This window comes from Humulus lupulus, chromosome 3 (genome assembly GCF_963169125.1).
Source record: "Humulus lupulus chromosome 3, drHumLupu1.1, whole genome shotgun sequence".
Classification (NCBI taxonomy): Eukaryota; Viridiplantae; Streptophyta; class Magnoliopsida; order Rosales; family Cannabaceae; genus Humulus; species Humulus lupulus.
Genome location: NC_084795.1, coordinates 38,536,274 through 38,547,186, shown reverse-complemented (window position 1 = coordinate 38,547,186; position 10,913 = coordinate 38,536,274). Strand labels below are relative to the sequence as shown.

Here is a 10,913-nt window from a genome sequence, read left to right as displayed (position 1 = left end):
ATAAATTCTTAGTAGTGGGAAACAGTCTTTGGGGCAAGCTCTGATCAGACCGGAGAAGTTGATACAGGTTCTCCATTTCCCGTTTGGTTTTGGGACTAGCACGGGATTAGCAACCCAGATTGAGTATTTTGCCTCTCAAATGAACCCGTATTTTAGTAATGAAGCTACTTCTTCATCAAGTGGTTTAGATCGGGTAGTTCCCAAACGTCTCTGTTTCTGAGATTTTACAGGCACACTCTTGTCCAAATTTTAAGTGTGCGTTATTATGCCTGGACTGATTCCCACCATATCCTCATGCAACCAGTGAAAACATCCAGGTTCTTCTGTAAAAAATCGACTAGGTCCATGTTGAGTCTAGTTTTTGTCATGTTTAGGTGATGTTTTAAGTAGTCTTTTATTTCGTTTTTCTTTCATTTAGTGCGGGTTTATGCTTTGTTTGTTTGTCTTTATGAATATCAAGAAGAATTGAGTACTTGGAGGAAAATGTCAAAGAAAGGGAAGAAATAACCAAGTTTTTCAACATATTTTGAGAAAGGATGGATCTCAACATGATTTGGAAGTGTTGGTGAATTTTTGGGATGCAAACTTGAAAAATTGAGAAATCCCTTAAGAGCCATGGCATGAGCAAAGTAGAGTCGCGGCTAGGTGGTGAAACAGAACCACTGTTTTGAAGGAGAACCACGGGCCGTGGCATGGCTAAAGAGGGTCGCAGCATAGATGGGCATCAACCTAGAAATCTTAGACGCGGGTCGCGGCATGGAGAGAACAATTCGCCCAGAAATTTAGACACGGGCCGCGGCATGGTGCTTGTAGAGCCGCTGCCCGCCTCTTTTAAAAATTTAATTTTAGGTTTTTATAAGGCGAAGAGGAGAGAAGAAGGGGTGTACAGATCTGGGGGAATTTGGGCTTGAAGCCTGAAGGCTTGGAGTATTCAACATACATGTTTTTCTTCTATGTTTTGATGCTATCTTTAATTTTCTCTATGATTAGTATCATGATTATGAACTAATTTTCTGTTTAGGATTTTTAATTGAATCACTTGAATCCCTATTATGAACTAATGCAATTTCAATGTTCTTCTTCTTCATTCTTCTTCAATTCCATATAGCATGTGCTTAATGATTGATTATCGATTGGCCATCTATAATCATTTTATATATGTTTTTAAATCAAAATCTGAGAAGTGAGGTTTGAAACTGCTGTGGTTATATTGGACATAATTGTAATTTGGAACGAAGGTATCCATTTTAATTGTGTAACTGTGTATTAAGTTGTCGAAATTAATGCTATCTTGGTGGTTCAATTTACCATAGAAATATAGGAAATTGTCATCTAGGTTGAGTCTATAATTCATAGTATGATTATAGGCTGCTGTATCAACTTGTTAATTGAATTAGGCATAAAGAAGAAGAACTTAGTACTTGCATTAGGGAACGATAGGGAGGATAGTTGATGAGATTAAACATCCTAATTATTTCTTCAGTGTTTAAATCAAAGGTTTTACTAATGGTGTTATTCTATTTAATTTTCAATTATTGTTTCTGAATATTATAGCTTCTTTTGCTGTGTTGACAAAAATCAAGAATTTTAATCGATCAAATAGAAAAGAGAAGTTAATCGATTGGTAATTGAGAATTCAGTCCGTGAGGACGATACTTGGTTTCTTTACCAAATTATTACAAATTGCGACTGTGTGCACTTGCATAGCAAATAAAATTCGCAACAAGTTTTTGGCGCCGTTGCCGGGGACTGAAAATAATTATCAATATCATTCTGATTAATTTTTATTCTAATTTGATTTTAATTTCTCTTGTTTCTAATCTGTTTAGTTGCTTAATTTGTCTATCTCAAGTGAACTGTGTTATATGCGTAGCAGAAGAGGAGTAGACAATCTTGTTCCTTTGAATCCTGAGATTGAAAAGTCTTGCAAGCAAAACAGAAAGAACAAGAGGGAGGCCCAAAAATCTGTGAAGATGGCATAGAATGATGGGGATGGCAGGAATTTTTTAATTCCTGGAATTGCACAAGGGGGTCAGGCTCAAAACAATGCTGAGAGGAGCCTGAGAGACTATGTACTGCCCACTCTGACGGGAGTACAAAACAGTATACGCCCACCAGCTGTAGAGGCTAACAACTTTGAAATCAAGCCAGCTATTCTAGAAATGGTGCAATCATCTGTTCAATTTAATGGGTTGCCTTCTGAAGATCCTCACACCCATTTGTCTAATTTTCTGGAGCTGTGTGGAACTTTCAGATACAATGGGGTGAGTGATGACGCAATTAAACTTAGGCTTTTCCCATTTTCTCTGAGGGACAGAGCTAAAAGTTGGCTGAACTCTTTGCAACCGAACTCTATTGTCACCTGGCAAGATCTAGCTCAGAAGTTTTTGTCAAAATTCTTCCCTCCGTCCAAAGCTGCTAAATTGAGGGGAGAAATCAATAATTTTTGCCAGAATGATGGAGAATCATTGTATGAAGCTTGGGAATGGTTCAAGGAACTTTTGAGAAGATGTCCTCATCATGGCATTGAACAGTGGATGTTCGTGCTGAATTTTTATAATGGTTTATGTCCTACTACTAGAACCATTATTGACGCTGCAGCGGGTGGTACTTTTATGAGCAAGAGTGCAACTGGTGCTTATGAGCTGCTGGAGGACATGGCCACAAATAATCATCAGTGGTCTGAAGAAAGATCATCGGGGGTCAGAAAGGTAGCTGGGGTGCATGAGCTGGATGCCATCATTGTTCTAACAGCACAAGTAGCCTCCTTGACAAAATAGTTACAACAGAGCACTATATCTGCTAATGCGGTCCAAATGGCAGCTAGGTGTGAAATCTATAGTGGTTCTCACTCTTTTGACCAGTGCCCTATCAGTATTAATAATAACACTCCGATGGTGGGAAACTTTCAGAGGCCATTCAATAATCCATTCTCCAATACTTACAATCCTGGGTGGCGAAATCATCCTAATTTTTCTTGGAGGAATAATCAGGGCCAGCAACCTCAGTTTCAGGGTCAATTTCAGAATAATATGCCTCAGCCACCAATTCATCAAGCCTCTTCATCACAATAGCCTAGGCCTCAACAATCAATGAATCAAGCTCCACCTGAAAGGCCTAATGAATTGCAAGCTGCATTATTGACCCTCACCAACACTCAAACTCAGTTTATGGCAGAAACTCGCTCATCCATCATGAATCTTGAGATGCAAGTTGGCCAATTGGCAAATATGTTACAAAGTAGGCCTCAAGGAAATTTTCCAAGTAATACAGAGGTGAATCCTAAAGAGCAGTGCAATGCAATCTCTTTGAGGAGTGGGAAGAAGTTGGAAGAGCCAGTCAAGAAGTCTATACCTGCACCAAAAGTTGAAGTTGAGAATGAGGGTAAGGTAGAAGAAGAGGTTATTGAAGACCTTGAGAAGAATCAGTCACCAGTGAGTTATGAGCACCACATCAAGATTCCATATCCTCAGCGGCTTCAAAAGAAGACACTTGACAAACAATTTTCGAAGTTTCTAGATATTTTTCGAAAACTCCACATTAACATACCTTTTGCTGAGGCACTTGAACAAATGCCAAGTTATGTGAAGTTTATGAAGGAAATACTGTCCAAGAAGAGGAAGATGGAGGATTATGAGACGGTGGCACTCACTGAAGAGTGCAGTGCCATTCTGCAAAGGAAGCTTCCTCAGAAACTGAGAGATCCTGGGAGTTTCACAATACCCTGCACTATTGGGAATTTTGAGAGCATGAATGCTTTATGTGATTTGGGGGCGATCATTAATCTAATGCCGCTTTCTGTGTTCAGAAGATTGAAGCTTGGGGAAGCAAGACCTACAACAGTGACTCTTCAGTTGGCAGACAAATCAATAGCACATCCTCGCGGTATTATTGAAGATGTTTTGGTAAAAGTGGACAAGTTCATCTTCCCAGCAGACTTTATTGTACTTGATATGGAGGAGGATGCCAACGTCCCAATCATTCTTGGAAGACCATTCTTAGCCACAGGACGAGCTTTAATCGACGTACAAAAGGGGGAGTTAAGGTTGCGAGTCCAAAATGAGGAAATAAGATTTAATGTTTTTACAGCAGCTGAAATTCCTACCTGTTGTAGAGTTGACGTGGTGAATGATTGTCAAGATTCAATTGGTAAAAAGAAGAAGAAGACCAAAGAACGATTTCGAACAGTTCGACATCATATGAAAAGATTATTGTGTGGCAAGTTTGAAGGTTTCGATGACATTGGGGATAGTTTCAATATTCTCAACAGTAGAAGGGAATTCCCCTCGTATGACACGATGGCTCTCAAGGATGCAAGGGGTGGACTTGACCCAAGTTAAAGGTGTAGAGAGTTCAACGTCTGACTAAATGACGTTAACGACAGCGCTTTTGGGAGGCATCCCATTCTTTTAGTTGTTTTGCTTTAGTTTTGAACAATTTTTAAGTGTTGTTTTGGTTTTTATTATTTTGGACAATTTATTGATTATTTTTGTAAGTTAAACCGTGAAAAGCGTGAGAATTACTTCACTCCTCCGCCTCAGTACTCTCCATACCAGTGGCCACCACCGCCACCTCCTCCACCATACTGATGTGGCGTCAGGTAAGTTCTCTTCCTTTGTTCTTTTCTTTATCACATTAGGGACAATGTGCATCTTAAGTTTGGGGGGAGCTTATTTTGTGTTATTTTTATTTTGTGCGTTGTTTAGTTTAGCTTTTAGTCTCTTGTGTTATTTTCTGTTGTTTGTTTAGTGTAACTGTTAAGCCATCATTCTTGTCTGTTGTTGCTTTGTCTTTGTTCGTGAAAAGGAAATTGAATTCGACTGTGTGCTTGGTTCAATTGTTTTAGAGTTTAATTTAAAGGTTTTGTGGGAAATTTTTAATATGTTTTGAAAATGCAACATTTTGGATTTTATTATATATGTTTGACTAGGGTTGGTGGTATGACAATTTGAATTTGATAGAACTTGCATTATTTGGCCTTTGAGGCGAAATCCTTGATGACATGTGTTTTGAAAAGTGATTTAGGCAATTTTATTGGATTGATTGTGCTTTTCAAGCCAACCTTGATTTAATTTTCCCTAGATACCCTCTTTGAGCCTAAAAGTCTACCTTTTATTGTTAAACACATGTTTTGAGCTTAACCGAATACTTTATTATTTTTCAGTTCCTAGATTTGTACCATGAGCTTATAAAATATAAAAGGGGATTGATTTATAATGGGTGTTACTCTTGTGTATTGGTGTTGGCAATAGAAAAATTCAAGAAAAGATTGAGAAAGAAGAAAAGAAAAAAAAAAAAGAGATTTGAGAGATACTACTTTTCTTTTGATGTTCCCATTAAAATGCATAAGTTTGGGAGAAATGTAGTATAAAAAAAATCTAGTGTTTAAATTTCTCAATCTTTGGAAATAAAGAGGATCTTTGGGCTGTGTTAAATTGTGTTGTGAATATCAAGATTGGGTGTAAAGTTTATATGCTTATGGTAATTTTGAGCCTAAATGACAATTTCATCTACCCTTGCCTAAGCCTAACGCTATAACCCGTGAAAGTCCTTTTAATTTCAAAACACGTGTTATTTACATTAGTGGAGAAGGTTAAGTAATGCAAGCATATTGAAAAATTGGTTTGTGGAATTGTCTGGAATGAGTTGAACATATATGATAGAGTCCAAGTGTTGTAGTCATTTTCGTGATATATTATTGATTTCCCTAATTGAACTTTACAAATTGAACATTAAGGCAATTTAGCTGAAATTCTGGTTATTATTATTGCAATTGAGATTTCATGAGTTTTGGCAAAGCAGTGTAGATGGTAATGATGGTTTAGCTTGTTCGTTTTTTGTTTGTTTCTTTTTGTTAGTTTAACTTAGTCTTTGCTCGAGGGCGAGTAAATGTTAAGTTTAGGGGAGTTTGTTGAGTCTAGTTTTTGTCATGTTTAGGTGATGTTTTAAGTAGTCTTTTATTTTGTTTTTCTTTCATTTAGTGTGGGTTTATTCTTTGTTTGTTTGTCTTTATGAATATCAGGAAGAATTGAGTACTTGGAGGAAAATGTCAAAGAAAGGGAAGAAATAACCAAGTTTTTCAACATATTTTGAGAAATGATGGATCTCAACATGATTTGGAAGTGTTGGTGAATTTTTGGGATGAAAACTTGAAAAATTGAGAAATCCCTTAAGAGCCACGGCATGAGCAAAGTAGAGCCGCGGCTAGGTGGTGAAACAGAACCACTGTTTTGAAGGAGAACCACAGGCCGCGGCATGGCTAAAGAGGGCCGCATCATAGATGGGCATCAACCCAGAAATCTTAGACGCGGGCCGCGGCATGGAGAGAACAATTCGCCCAGAAATTTAGACACGGGCCGCGGCATGGTGCATGTAGAGCCGCGGCCCGCCTCTTTCAAAAATTGAATTTTAGGTTTTTATAAGGCGAAGAGGAGAGAAGAAGGGGTGTACGGATCTGGGGGAATTTGGGCTTGAAGCCTGAAGGCTTGGAGTATTCAACTTCTACTTTTTGATGTTATCTTTAATTTTCTCTATGATTAGTATCATGATTATGAACTAATTTTCTGTTTAGGATTTTTAATTGAATCACTTGAATCCCTATTATGAACTAATGCAATTTCAATGTTCTTCTTCTTCATTCTTCTTCAATTCCATATAGCATGTGCTTAATGATTGATTATCGATTGGCCATCTATAATCATTTTATATATGTTTTTAAATCAAAATCTGAGAAGTGAGGTTTGAAACTGCTGTGGTTATATTGGACATAATTGTAATTTGGAACGAAGGTATCCATTTTAATTGTGTAACTGTGTATTAAGTTGTCGAGATTAATGCTATCTTGGTGGTTCAATTTACCATAGAAATATAGGAAATTGTCATCTAGGTTGAGTCTATAATTCATAGTATGATTATAGGCTGCTGTATCAACTTGTTAATTGAATTAGGCATAAAGAAGAAGAACTTAGTACTTGCATTAGGGAATGATAGGGAGGATAGTTGATGAGATTAAACATCCTAATTATTTCTTCAGTGTTTAAATCAAAGGTTTTACTAATGGTGTTATTCTATTTAATTTTCAATTATTTTTTCTGAATATTATAGCTTCTTTTGCTGTGTTGACAAAAATCAAGAATTTTAATCGATCAAATAGAAAAGAGAAGTTAATCGACTGGTAATTGAGAATTCAGTCCGTGAGGACGATACTTGGTTTCTTTACCAAATTATTACAAATTGTGACTGTGTGCACTTGCATAGCAAATAAAATTCGCCACAGTCCATCTTTCTTTCATTGTCAAGATTCTTTCCAATTTTTAAAACTTTTGAAGCTTCTTTAGGGTCGATATTCACTTCCTCGAGCTCTTCTATGGCTTTGAGCTCTGACTTGTCTTCACCTACTCACGGATCAATGTCGTCATGTTGGGCGACCTGACCATCCTCTTCCCGCAGAGGTTCTTCTGTCCCATAAGTCACTTCTACTTCCTAGGAATCCTCACCTCCTCATTTATGACCATCGCTTGCTGCCCGGGTTGTGACTTTCCCTTCATAGAAATGTTATAGCATTCCCCGGTAATGAGTCAATCACCTCTAATGGTGCATATTCCCGTAGCTGGGGGAATTTCAATGCTAGGTGGCGGATAGATGTTATGGATTCAAATGCCATCAGCGTAGGTCGGCCCAAAATTGCATTGTACGCAGCCGAACAATCGATTACCACGAACTCGAGTAACTTGGAAATAGTTCGCGACTCTTCTCTCAATGTCACCACCAATTTGATCTTCCCTATGGCTGCTGACCCTTCTCCCAAAAACCCGTATAGAGTCATCGAGGTCCCCATCAAATCAGTTACGGATAACCCCATTTTTTCCAGGATGGACCTGAAAAGTAGATTTACAGAACTTTCGTTATCCACTAGTGTCCTTCGTACCCTTCGACTGGCAAGCTGAACAGTTACCACCAGCGGATCGCTATGCGAGAATTGGACGTGGCTAGCATCCTCTTCCATGAAAATGATTGGTTGCTTTTCCAATCGCTGCTATTTCGATAACCGTTGCTCCGGGACGAACTCCACCCCGTTATGAGACTTCAGTTTGTTAATATACCTCTTTTGGGTATCGCTGCTCATGCCTGCCAAATGAGGTCCTCTCGCAATAGTGATTAAATCTCCCCCTACTATCGGAGGAGGGTCAACCTGATTTGCTTGAGCTCCAGGTTGGCTTGTCGGAGCTTTCCGAAATTGGTAGTGGGTTCTGCCTAGCGGGCTGACTCGGATTCACACGATTTTGGGCGTACTGGTCCAAAGGTCCTGCCCTGATGAGAGTTTCAATCTAATCCTTCAGCTGCAACCAATCATCAGTGTTATGACCAATGACGTTGTGGAACCGACAAAATTTTGAGGGATCTCTCTTCGCCCTCTGGTTCTTCAATGGTTTTGGCTTCTTCCATGGAAGGCGATTAGAATTGGCTAGAAAAATGTGCTCACGTGTGTTCGGTAGGTCTGTATATGTGGCGTAGATAAGTTTGAACTTCTATGCGGGCTTGTTTTTCTTCGTCCCGCTCTAGTTGGCTTCACCATTCCCTTTCCTTTTGTTATTTCCCCTTGGTTATTTTGGGTAACGGTTTGGGCCGTAGCTACCACATCCTTTACCGCTCCAACGGGTTAGATAGGGGTCTGGCTAGTTCCTACAACAAAAGCTCACACCTCCTCAATATTTATCCACTCTTGAGCGCGAGCTAAGAATTCATCTATGCTTTTAACTCCTTTTCTTTGGAGTAAATGCCGCAGGTCGCCCCCGACGAGGATTCCTGTCCTCATTGCCATGAGTTTGGAGTTGTCATTAGCATCCCTAGCTCGTGCAGCAACATTGGAAAATCTGCTCAGATATGCCTTCAATGTCTCGCCAGGTTGCTACTTTACGTTGGCCAATGAATCAGCCTCAACCTGAGCTGTGTGTGAAGCTCAAAATGCTTTTTTGAAATCAGTAGAAAACTTATACCATGAACTTATGAATGCCTCTTGTATTGTTTAAACCATTGCCTAGCTGGCCCGAGTAGAGTTGTAGGGAACAAAATACACCTTAGATCGAGCCCAACATTGTGGGCCATCATCATGGTGTTAAACATTTAGAGGTGATCTGACGGATCTCCATATCCATCAAATTTTGACAGGTGTGGTATTCTAAAGCCTACCGGATATGTGGCCACCACAATATTTGGAGCGAAAGGCTGGAGCTCCTCATTTGAGTCGCACTCATCCTTTTATTTTCTAGACAAAATCCTCTTCATTTGTTCTTCTATCAAAGTTAGTCTTTTGAGGGTTTGGTCCCTAGTCCCTAGGTTAGCTGGGGGTTGTTCAACAGCTCCCATCCTATCGTATGCGTGTGATGGGCTATTGTCCCTCCAAGCCCGAGCTTGGTTTTTTGGGGCATTCCTGTTATCGTGTACTATGGACGAACCTCCCTCTTGTCGAGTATAGCTAATATCTTCATCCCGAGCTGGATACCTTCTCTGTGAGTTTAGACGATCGTTCAAATTGGGTTACGGATCATACCGAGAGTTTTGCACTTAACTCAAATGATTCCTTAGGTCACTTTCGGACCTGCCGCTACGATGGATTTCAGTCCAGTAACTCCCATTTGCGAAGCTTACAGCTTGCAGCTAGGGTCGAGGACCTGGATTCTCAACACGTGTTCGTGGGACGTAAGTATTGGCAGATGGGGGAGGATTTCTCCTGCTGTCCCCATGAGCTGGAATATCCTGTTGAGGACGAGGTGGTGTTGGATGTCTTATAGGTGATGGGGATGCCTTATTGGTGAGGCTCTCCTCGTTCCATCAGGACGGACTAAATTAGCCCACTTTTGTTCTACTCCAATGTCTCTAGGTCTCAGTGCTTGGTGATCCGATTGCGGTGTAGGAGGATTTTTTGGAGAATTTTTTCTTCATGAGCCTGTCCTAGCCCCTTCTCGTGGATTATCATGGGCATTCCTAGGGACCTGTGAAGAAGGCATCGAACTTGGGATTGCAATCCTGACTGACCGAATGACATGCTGACGACCCTTATGATGGTCGCTGGGTCGAGCATTCTGGTGTTCTCGTCCCGCAGGTACAGAACATGGAGTGGCGGTTCTGAATGATTGACTCGGTTTGGATCGATTATTCTTGTGGAGCTTATGAGACCCACTTTGCCTCTTTCCGATATTAACGTCGGTTGCAAGAGTGGGTAACCAAGCCGAAACCTCCTCAATCTGCCTGTTTTCCCTAACGATATGGCTCCTCAGTTGCATGTTCTCCATCTCGATGGCAGTTAGATAGCCTGGGTTTGGGTTCGGCAGTAATGACGCCAAACTCCCAGTGTCGCCTTGACCCGCCAGTTGTTTTTTGGGACGTTGCTAAATCTCAAGACCACGTTCGTTCGGACCAGCTGTATGATGGGCCTCCTGCCCACCAGGTTGTTCTATCTCATTATCGTGCATTGAGCGAGTGAGCACCATGATTGAAATCGACTAGGATTTTTGTGAAGCACTAATTTTCTCTCAATGAAAGCACCAAACTGTTGACGCGATTTTTCGCCAACAATGTATTAAGAAATAATAAGGGCAAAATAGTGCTTAGTGATAAACCGTAATGAAGAAATAACAAAAACCCACTCAATAACACCAATCTTTTACGTGGTTCAGTGGTTAAATCTCCACTTAGTCCACGAGTCAATATTATTATTGTTTCTCTCTCTATTTCGACAGAGTTTCGGTATTACAGAATAATTTGTCCCTTTTCTGTCCAACATTCCTAGTATTTATAGGGGAATTCCATGGATAGGTTTTGGCTGCGTGAGTCAATCATGTAATTACATAATGTCTATATTTAATACAAATCATATCCCATTTATGTTGGGATATGATTTGATAACAAAATAA

At 40.0% G+C, this 10,913-nt stretch overlaps 1 non-coding gene across 1 annotated transcript; it reads right to left on the bottom strand.

The window, feature by feature from the left end:
- Positions 1-2,420: 2,420 nt before the first annotated feature.
- LOC133827765 (small nucleolar RNA R71) lies at positions 2,421-2,527 on the bottom strand. Its single transcript, XR_009890416.1, has one exon. It is a non-coding gene; the product is annotated as a small nucleolar RNA R71 (small nucleolar RNA).
- Between the last annotated feature and the right edge of the window lie 8,386 nt (positions 2,528-10,913).